Source organism: Podarcis melisellensis (genome assembly GCF_964234715.1).
Source record: "Podarcis melisellensis genome assembly, chromosome: 2".
Taxonomy (NCBI): Eukaryota; Metazoa; Chordata; class Lepidosauria; order Squamata; family Lacertidae; genus Podarcis; species Podarcis melisellensis.
This window is the reverse complement of record NC_138529.1, coordinates 56071553-56083170: the sequence shown is the minus strand read 5'-3', so window position 1 is coordinate 56083170 and position 11618 is coordinate 56071553. Positions and strand designations below refer to the sequence as shown.

The window sequence follows — 11618 nt, the reverse complement described above, 5'->3', positions numbered from 1 at the left end:
GACACAAGGCAGATGAAAGATCTCAACCCTATTACTACAGAGAAATCATTTTGATAATCCAGGGATTCTGTGAGGTTTTAACTCAGGTTTTCTGACAATGAGTTAACAGTTGAAATTAAACCCTTTAAAGGGGCATAATGGCATTACTTGCTCAAGCTAATACAGCTCCAGTAATGCCTGTATTAAAATCTTTAGTATTTGAGTAGGCTACCTCATTAAACATACTGAGCTGTATTTATAGCAGGATACTGATTATTATTACTGACCAATCTGCTCCTTAATGATTCGGCAAGCATGTTGGTTTTTATAGTAATGAAAACGGAGCTCTTAATCAGGTGATCTGACAAGTGTGCAATTTCCCCAGGATATTATGCCAGGCTGAAAATGGGGGTGGGGAAGGAAAACACAAAGGTAAATGTCAACACTAAGCACTAGAACACAGAAACGAATGACAGCTAACTAATGCATTTATTCATTTTTCTTATGCTTTGGATCAGAGGAGTGCTCAAAGCCTTAAATGAAGGACTTGATGGCATATAAAGATCCCAAGGTTAGGATAGCCTCTCTTGTACCTCAGTGAAGACTAAATGATTGTTTCTTGGGTGTGGAGGGGAGTAGAATTAATCAATCCATTTTATAATGTTCTGTGAATAGGACTATGACTGAGGGAAAGCTTAAGGCAAGCATAGGCAACCTTTGGCCCTCCAGCTGTTTTGGACTATAATTCCCAACATCCCTGACCACTGGTACTGGTAGCTAGGGATCATGGGAGTTGTAGGCCAAAACATCTGGAGGGCCAAAGGTTGCCTATGCCTGGCTTAAGGCAAAGCCTAGGTAGAAATTTTGGACTTGACAAAGGAGTGTTAATAGCCTGGGATATTCAGGTGATGTGTTTCCATAGTAACCAATTGTTACTCAATCATAGGTAAGTCTTCTGAATGAGATAAATGCAGACTTTGCTGGCCAGGGTGCAAGTTGGATGAGCAGGATAATCTCTGCGCCAATATGGAGCTAGTGTAATAATCAAGCCTAGATGAGGCCTAATACAGTGGAACCAGCTCAGGATCAGGTGGATCCCATTCCTCTCACTACTGGCTGCATGGATTCTGTCACTGCCACTTACTACTACTATTTAGTTCATTTCTTCCCTCCCTTTCACCATGAGATCTCAGGGTAGGTTGCAACAATTTAAATATTAAAAGCAGTTTTAAAAGATTCAGTCAAGGTAATAGGATAGGTCCTAAAATATATATCTCAGGTGTCAAAGGCAATAGGTTGTTTTCGGCATATGATGAAAATTACATAATGAAAGTGTTAGGCACCTATCTGTGGGAGATAAATTCCACAACTTAAGGGCTGCCATAGAAAATCTCCTCTCTGAAACACTTCTGAGGGCATTGGACCTATCAAGCAGCTGATCTGGTGTCAGGTGGGGTGGTAGTTCCAATGCTAACCTGAACCCACTCCACCCCCACAATTGGAGCCACGTGGCAATTTGAGGGGACTGTGCACAGCCCTACTACGTACCTTTCAAATGATGCTCATGGCAGTTAACAGCAATTACGTAATACAATATGGAGTAGAAAAAAGAAACAAACATAAACACAGACAGGTAAGGTGCCAATAAACTGGATAAAAACAACCAGCTAAAACAAACGACAGTATATTTACAAGTGAGCTTATGCAGTGGCGTAGCAAGGTCAGGTGGTACCCGGTGCGAAAAATTTCTTGTCAACCCCCCCCCCCTGAAATTATTTAAAGAAGGAAAAATAAGATACAGTTGCAAGTGTTATTTTCTGGTTTATTTACTTAACACTGTGAGCATAAGCACTTAAAACCTTTTTTCGCGATGTGAATGTCTTATGAATGAATTTTTTTTACTGAATTTTGCAGCTTTGGCTTAATGTACAAATACAAACAAATAGCATGCACATAATGTTTATGTTACCTACCAAACTCAATATTATAGAGAAGAGGATGATCACAATGAATCAATGAAATAAAAAATGTAACAAAAATAAATTCAGCACAACTAACTCAACAGAATGACATGGGGTGACTAACCGGCACGGCAGCAGATAGGATTGGTTGTGGGATGAGTGATGATGAGTCACTGGTTGCTTACGTCTTGCTCGAGTACAAACTGCAGAGACAGACTTCGGCAAATCAGCGGAAAGAAACACCCCTTTTCCTTCCTTATCCATACGTTCTCCACTACACAGCGCCAAGTTCAGCCGCGTTTTGTTGCATTTGTTGACTGAACTAAAAAGTTCCAATACGTATTATGTTGACTTGCTGAGGTTAATTAATTGTCAGACAAAGTTATTAAACTTGTTTTCAATAATATTATTTCTTTCAAAAAAGTGTTGTAAGCCCAATTTTATTTTATTTTAAAAACACATATCTTTGCCATTTTATCTCCCCCCTCAGTGATAATTCCTGGGGCGACCCACACCCACCACCACCCCTTCCTACGCCACTGAGCTTATGAAACAAAAGCCAGTCAAATGAAAAAATATCTCCACCAACCAGAGCAGGGGCTTCTCTCCCTCATGGCTGCCAAATGTGATGGCCTGGGATTTGGACTCAAGAGGCTAAACCTGAGGAATCCCAGCCTGCACTGGAGTCCCCGCCTCCAGAACCAGCTGGGCCGGGGCTGGGGCTTGAGCCTGAAGGGTCCTCACCTGTGCTGGATCCTCAGGTGCAGGCACCAGCTGAGTCTGCTCTGGCCCCTGAGATTATGGAGGACCCATTGCCTGCAGGTGCTCCACTCTCAGCCCTGTCAGGGGAAGAGGAGGTTGCCTCTGGGTCTGGTAACCCTCCAGCCTCTCCTGAGCTGCAGAGGCTCAGGGCAGAGAAGCGGAGGGAACTAAGTTCCCGCAGGAGGAGTGCTCGCCTCCAGGCCAGGAGAGGCGAGTCACCTGTGGACCGGGACCGCCCTATGCCTCGGGGCAGATAAAAGCCAGTCAGCCCCAGTCCCAGGTTGTGGGAGCAGCATTGTTGCTAGCCTGTTCCTGCCTGCACGTCTGCCAGAGTTCCTGACCCCCTGCCTTGGACCCAGCTACAGCTTTAATGGACAGCCTCCATACTGCACCATCAACCTTGGACTGGACTCAGACCTCGCCTCTTGTTTAGCCCCCCGGGACCAGCACACCAAAGAACCGTAGTGGCAGGGTAGTGTGTCTCCCTTGTATTCAGTACAAAATCTGCATGCCCAATGCAGCCTACCTGTTGGGCCCCTGATTTGCTACAAATTAGTAATGCAACCAGAGAAACGAAGGAACAGACCCTTATCTTTTTGAGAAAAAAGGATTGTTCCTCATCTAATGCAGAGCCGGCTTTGAAATGTTGGAGACTGAAAGCTTTATTCCTGTGTTCTCTGTTGCAACCGGCTGGCCCCTCCTTTGCCCACTCTATACCCTTGGTATGAAGAAGCTATAAAAGAGGCAGGAGGAGTAGCCACCACCCCATCAAATTATACAGCTGGGAAAAGGTCAGTGTAGGATGGAAGGGTAGTATAATTCACATGACCGTGAACAGAGTGCCAGGTCAGTGTCTGATTTTTATGGTGAAGGTCTCAAATGTGAGCAGAAAATAGCTCAAAATTGGTTCATTTTCATGACAATCCTGGGGACTCTTATGGGGAGGGGAGAGGCATTTGTGAATGTAGTCCCATTAATTGTCATATTTCAAAGAACACAGACTCAGTATTACCAGGCTATAGTAGGGAACCTTCTGTTTTCAAAATGCCAGTTGCACACATTTTAAATTATAATTTTGAACCTTTTCCCCTGTTAAACTTTACTTAACAACCATCTTCGGTTCCTGTGTTAATGTCAAAGAGCTGGAAGGTATGTGAGATGTGATAATTGCAGGGGGTGGGTGTTAGTGTTGAAACTTGAGGAGGAGGAGGCTCTGAACTTCTTTGATGCAAGTAGGTTGTGTGTGCATGAAAATAAATATCCCAGATATCCCTTATAAAGATTACACAAGCTCCAGAATGTGCCCAGAGGAAGGAGATAGAGAAGATGAGGGCTCTAGAGACCATGTCTTATGAAGTACTAGAAATAGGATATGTTTAGCCTGAAAAAGATGGTTAAGAGGCAACATGATAGCCATCTTCAATTTTTTGAAGGACTGCCACATATCTCTGGAATGGAGAACTAAACTCCAACTCTCATCAGCTGCAGCCAGCATGGGTAATAGTCAGGGATGGGAACTGTAGTCCAGCAACATTTGAAGGGCAGCTCATTCTCTGCTACTGGCATAGATGATCAGGGGAAATGTTTTCAGTTCCTCCAGAGGGTAAGACCTGAACTAATAGATTCAAATTACAAATTCTGAAATTGTTCTATGGGTCCTTGGACCAAAATACAGTGGTACCTCGGGTTAAGTACTTAATTCATTCTGGAAGTCTGTACTTAACCTGAAACTGCTCTTAACCTGAAGCACCACTTTAGCTAATGGGGCTTTCTGCTGCCGCCGCACTGCTGCAGCACGATTTCTGTTCTCATCCTGAAGCAAAGTTCTTAACCTGAAGCACTATTTCTGGGCTAGCGGAGTCTGTAACCTGAAGCGTATGTAACCTGAAGCGTATGTAACCCGAGGTACTACTGTAAAGATTTATATTGTTATTAATTACAACAATAGGGATTTAGACCAAACATTGGGAAGACCAGATTGCCTTAGAAGGTGGCCGACTCTCCTTCATTGGAAATTCTTAACTGGAGATTTGTTGTATCAGGGATACAGTAGCAGCTGATATTTTGCATCTTCAGGCATTTCAGGTAGCTGTCAATTTGGTCCCATCCAGCTTTATGATTCCATGATGCTTCAACCTAGTTTCTATTGCAGAATTTACTCCTCTGAACATTTCCAATGGGACAGAAGTTTACCAGATCCCTTTTCCAGTTGATCTTTACCCTACTCAGACCTACCAATTTCAGAACTATGTTGCAGTGGTATATAACTTAACTTGAGAAAACATGGGGTTTTACAACTGGTACCAAATGTAAATACTGTTAGCTTTACAAAGATTCCTCAAAATTTGTGCAGCTGCACTTGAAGTAAAATCAGTAGCTTCATACAGGGCTTAGAATGTTTCTGAATCCTACCCCCAATAAATTTGTCTAAGGATTATAGTTTGTAAGCAGAAGCTGGTATTTCAATGTGGAACAAATGCATTAGGAATTCTACATTTCACATACTCTCTCTTTCCTAATTTTTGAACAGAGGGAGCCTTGAGCATTTGTGGTTTGCAACAAATTTTAATTCCTTGCATTCATTCTGCCCTCCCCACATTCTTGATACCACATGTGCATTGACAAAACATTGTAAAAAGCAGTTGTCATGTGATTGCATGTACAGTTCTATCAAGATTCTCTTTGAATTGTGTTTTACTAACAGAATGGGTGTTCACACCAGTAATACACAGCACAGAAAGAATGTCAGTACAATTATACCTCAATCTCATTGGTGTTCTTTTTTTCTTTTGCAGTGTTTTATCAATGCACATTCTTGCATTGGTAATAGATGGTTGTTGGTGGTAGGAAGAATTGAACAAACTATACGAATTGAAAACTGCAGCAAAATTATCCTTCCAGAATTTTAGATACTTTCCGTGCTGTCATGGGAGACTTTGAAGGCACAAACACCAGGAAGCTAGAAAAGAACTTCCTCGCTCCTTTTAAAACAAGAGCAGAATAACAATAGGAAACCCCTGAGACCACACAGATACAACTAAGTCCAGTGGTATCTGGCCTCATGACTAAGGTATATTATCACAAGATTCACACTGCTTAAGCAGGAGCATAATGCAAGGCAAAATGGACCCATGGAATAATGTAACTTTGCAGGTTACATGTCAGCTCCTGACAGTATTTTCACCAGGTATCCATTACAAACCAAAACAGAGACAAAGCTTTTGGGTCACCTCAAATACTCTCTTTTGGAAAGCAACTTTCCAAGGCCACAGGTGGAAGTCTTTTTTTGGTCCTGCCAGAGATCCTTTTAGGTGAAGAGGGATGGAATTGAACCTGAGTCCTTGGTGTGGAAAACACATGTTCTACCTCTGTGATGTGGACAAATACAAAAGGAGTGTAGGAAGCAGACACAAAATAGGCACCAGTGGAAATCAATAAAAATGAATTCATCTCTACATGAGAGGCAAAACTACATTGTGCAATGTCTCTATAATCCCTCTGTTATTGGACATACCTGGGTGTCAATGAACATTTTGCAATACAGTGGTACCTCTGGTTAAGAACTTAATTTGTTCTGGAGGTCCATTCTTAACTTGAAACTGTTCTTAACCTGAAGCACCACTTTAGCTAATGGGGCCTCCTGCTGCTGCTGTGCAATTTCTGTTCTCATCCTGAAGCAAAGTTCTTAACCTGAGGTACTATTTCTGGGTTAGCAGAGTCTGTAACCTGAAGTGTCTGTAACCTGAAGCGTCTGTAACCTGAGGTACCACTTGGTTATAACCTGTAACCTGAGGTACCCTGAGGACTTGGTTGTTATAGGGTGGCATATAAATACCTAAAATAAATTAAAATAAATATGGTAACCTGCACACGGTTCTATATGACCTGCACAGGGTTGAAGTGCTTCAGTATGACTGTCTCAATGCATTTGCCTGAATGCAAAAAGTGTACCCTACACAGTACAGGTAAGACAAATGCAGAAAAGGATGTATGGCAGCCCCCAGAGAAATTCCACTCTATTTTTTCCCCAAAATACTTTTAAACTTCCCTTGAAATTCCTTGGAGGTTTGGCTCAAGCAGAACCCTTTGGAGCCACCTCAAGTTTTGTTCCAGGTGGAATTTTGGTGTAACTTTAGCCATCTTCAGGCAAGAACAGCATCCAGCCCCCTTCCCAGCCACAATTTGTCAGTCTCTTTGTGGTGTCACAGTCGCCATGTTGGGCATAAGCTCTTGAAGAAGGGAGCCTGCTCTCTGCATGCTAAGCTCCCTGTACAATTGAGAAGCCTGATCCCCTAGCCTTGGCAGTCGGATTCTATAGACATGCATTACCATGCACTCAGTTACAAGCAGTAATTCAGCTGTTATCAATTGCACCGGGATTGGAGGCTTATAGGAAAACAAGCAAGGCAAACTGTGAGGAAAATGGCAATGAGCTGATTTTTAAAGAAATCTTTATGTTCCCTCTGTATGCTGCTGAGTAAACACATTGAAAATGTATGTGGTTTGATTTTCTATTAGAATTACCTTTGAAAGACTGTTGTTGAAATATCTGAGCCACTCACATAACTGAGTGAGAAAGGAGTGGTCCCATCTTCAGCAAGAGGACTCAGAGGATTAGCTCATACATAGATGTATATCACTTGAAATCTCATCATTTGATTGGTTAATGCTTAATGAGTTCCAGCTAAACATGTGAATTGGCTCCATTGGAAAACAATAAGGCTCGGGTAATTCAGGGTACTATGCAAGTTCTGCCTTGCAGAACTTCTGCAAGCATTTCACCAATGTTGGTTCTCATTCATTCACACTTTCAGACCTGCACTTGATAATACGGTGGCCATCAAGTGACTAATGCAGGCATAGGCAAACTCGGCCCTCCAGATGTTTTGGGACTACAACTCCCATCATCCTTAGCTAACAGGCCCAGTGGTCAGGGATGATGGGAGTTGTAGTCCCAAAACATCTGGAAGGCCAAGTTTGCCTGTGCCTGGATAAATGGGTATGTGTGTGAAGCAGCCCATAAGAGGCTCATGAACTTTCTAGTTCCTCATTTTTCTTAGATATCTTTCCTCACACATTGAAACACATAATATGCTCCAAAGGCATATGGAAGTCTCTGAGTCCAGCCTGAGGATCAGGATGTAAGAAATTGCCCTAGAAATCTTGGCAGGTATGATTCTTGTTTGATATCATATGGTTAACCAGACTGAGTTTGGGGAAACTGTTTCATGTCATTAAGGAGCTTCTCTGCATGAATTAGCCAGAACCTGCAGCAATATTTAATTACAGAGGGTAGAATCACATGCAGCAAATACTCTCTTTTCTTTGTTATCTTCTGTTTACTTGCCTTCATAATGGCAGTGTCCCACAACTCTCTCTGGAAAGGCACCCCATGAGGTCTGAGGGGCTGCCAGAAGGAAATCTTCCCCTTCCTCATCGTTCGGTGCAGACACTGAGGTTGAGTTCTGAAGGCCTTCTGGAGGTTCCCTCACTGTGAGAAGTGAAGTTACAAGGAACCAGGCAGAGGGCTTTTTGTAGTAGCACCCTCCATTTGGAACGCCCTCCCATCAAGGAGATAAACACCTACATGACTTTTTGAAGGCATCTGAAGACAACCCTGTATAGGGTGGTTTTTGGTTTGTTTTTCAAATGCTTGACGTCTCACTGTGTTTTTATATTTTCTTGGAAGCCACACAGTGTGGCTGGGGCAACCCAGTCAGATGGGCAGGGAACAATTATTGTTGTTGTTGTTGTTATTACACTGGAAACATTTTCTGTTTGCGCAGTTCATGCTGATTGGGGCAGATAGGAGTTGTGGTTCAAAACATCTGGAGGGTGACAGGTTTGTGGAGGCTGACATGGAGTCCCAGTCGTAAACCCAGCCAGGGATGCCAACTTGAATAAAATATTGTGAGGGCCCAGGTAAGCCCCGCCCTGCATAATTGATCACATGGCGCAGTGCACACACAACATTTGAATGGGGATGCCCAGTCCCCTCAAATATTTTATCGTAGGAGCCAAAGCCTCCACGGCCCCTAGGAGTTGGCTCCCATGAACTCAGCCTTGAAACAGTACCACTCATTATATTGTAGCATATTTGTGTGTGCACATGTGTGTCTTTGTCTGTGAAATATGCCTTTGTTTTCTTTCAGATGCTGCATAAAAAAGTAAAAAGCATTTTTCTGTGCTTTTGGAGGCTGATGTGTTAAGTCATTTTTTGGTGTTTTAAATTGTGCTATGTGTGTGATTTATTATAATTACTGGTATTTTACTATTTTGATTATTACGTATTGTGTCCCTATATTAGTTTATTTTTTTTTTGTAAACTGTCCTGTGATCATTTTAGGTAACGGGTGGTTTAGAAATTTCTTAAACAATAAATAAATAAAATAAAACTTTGATGCCTTAATAGATGGATCTGTGTGGTTTTTGCCTAGTTTCCAAAACTGGGAAAGTCAGCCAACTGTGCCTCATTCATAGTTTCATTTCCCTTGCAATTTAGGAATCATTCCCCACCCTCCAAATTATGATATGGGACGCCTCTGAACAGAATAGCCACATGACACCTCCCGTAATTCACAGGCTAGTGAGTATGCAGTAAATTAAGATACAGAATCAAAGCTGAATGGTAGACTAATGCAATTACCAGGCAGCTATTCTTATTGGGACAACATCCTACCTAATAACATGTTATTTATAGTCTTTAATTTTATCAGAATAAAAAACCTTGATTAAAATAGGCTTTTAATTTCTGTTATTTAGAGCCTTTCAAATGAACCCCCTAAAATACAAATATTCAAAATGTAGTTAGAATGTGTGAACAATTAATGTTAGCAAACTGGCACAATGCCTGTATGATATGAATGTTTCTTCCACCTTTTCCACTGCCATTGAAGGTTCACTAATAATAATAATGATAAAAAAATTTTTATTTATATCCGGCCCATCTGGCCGGGTTTCCCCAGCCACTCTGGGCATCTCAAAACATATATAAAAACACAACAAAAAATCAAACATTAAACAAAATATCCTATACAAGCAACAAACCAACCAACCAATAAATCAATAGAAACCAATAATAACAACAATAACAAACAGTTTGCACAAAAAAAATTCCTTCCAGTAGCACCTTAAAGACCAACTAAGTTAGTTCTTGGTATGAGCTTTTGTGTGCATGCACACTTCTTCAGATACACTGAAACTGAAACAGTTTGCAGTTAGACCCACCAACCCTAAGTAAACATTTAACCAACACCAACCTGACAAAAACAAAACAGAGGAACCAAAATTAGAACCATTTAAAACATTTCAAAACATTTTAGCCAGTTTCCCAACCCAAGAGTTGTTCCAGCAATGTTCAAAGAGCCTCCCAGGAGCCTCTTTTAGCTGTTCAAGGTGAGTCTGTTCCTTTCTACTAATTTTAATAATAATAATAATAATAATAATAATAATAATAATAATAATAATAATAATAATAATATTAATAATAAATTTATACCCCGCCCATCTGGCTGGGTTTCCCCAGCCACTCTAGATGGACCAATAGTCTGATTCAGTACAAGGCAGCTTTGTAAAGCTCTGCAATCAGTATCCATAATAAAATAAAATAAAATCCTTCCAGTAGCACCTTAGAGACCAACTAAGTTTGTTATTGGTATGAGCTTTCGTGTGCACGCACATCTGGTATCTGAAGAAGTGTGCATGAACACGAAAGCTCATACCAATAACAAACTTAGTTGGTCTCTAAGGTGCTACTGGAATGAATTTTTTTATTCTGTTTTGACTACGGCAGACCAACATGGCTATCTACCTGTAACTAGGATCGATAATGGCCACCACAATGTGGTGCTGATAACACCAAGGTTGCATGTTTGACCCCTGTATGGGGCAGCTGCAGAGGGTTGGACCAGATGACCCTCAGAGTCCCTTCCAACTCTATGATTCTATACAGACTGATGTGTGGAGGAATATACCTTATGGCATAAGGTTGCAGTACATCTTTATTCCTTTGGCCACTATATATTTATTTATTTTTCTCTTGCAGACAGTTGTTGACCCTGAGGTGGTAAAATAAGCAGGCACACAACTATATCATTTCTATGCCCTTGGGAATGAGGCAGTCTGTTGCAATAAATCCCAGACTCTTATGTGATGAAAAACTAACAATGGTCCCTTGTTACAGCCCCTTTAAAATGTTATCATGAATCAATGAAGTATTCAGCCTTAACCGAGGGAGGGGGGAAGGTACATAAATCAGGGATTCTTAAAACACAGAGAAAATAAGGACTTGTCATGCTTCATATACAAAATGCAGTTCTTCAGAGCACCTTGCATTTGAATATTTCTCCTGGATACCTTTTGCTTACATTTCACTTTTAATCAAGATAGCCGAGTGTAACCTGAAACAAGACCTTTCTCTCACGCTAAGCTTAATGATCCTTTTTAATATCAGTACAGTTTGATTTCTTCTAGCTATCTGCTGTGTCCCTTCAGCCTTGAAGCATTAAACATGTGATTAAAAAAGACTTTGGGGCATGGTTCACATATTAACCAAAAGGCACAGTGAAACTCTATATTCACCCAGCATGAAATAGAAAGCTAATCAAATCAGATTATTATATTAGATTATTATATTACAATTATATCACATTATTATATTAAGCTGGTAAACAATTAGATAAATTAATGCTACCTTACCTTCAACATAGTCCTTCAAGATGAACAGCTGATTTTTCTTTCTTCTTGCAGAACTCCAACTTCTGCTTGTAAGGTATTTGTACAAGATTATATAGAAGAATTTAAGTTGCTCTGAAATTGATTTTTTGAACTGCCTTTGAAATCATGAACCATCTGTTGTGTCACATACTTGAATCAAAATATTCAGATGCTCCCTTCCTCAATGAGACTGAAAGAATT

The 11618-nt window shown here is 41.0% G+C and overlaps 1 long non-coding RNA gene across 1 annotated transcript; it reads left to right on the top strand.

Annotated features, from left to right (window-relative positions):
* The first annotated feature begins 970 nt into the window (after positions 1-970).
* LOC309360187 lies at positions 971-6174 on the top strand. Its single transcript, XR_014163946.1, has 2 exons — positions 971-1173; positions 5498-6174. It is a non-coding gene; the product is annotated as an uncharacterized lncRNA (long non-coding RNA).
* Positions 6175-11618: the final 5444 nt, after the last annotated feature.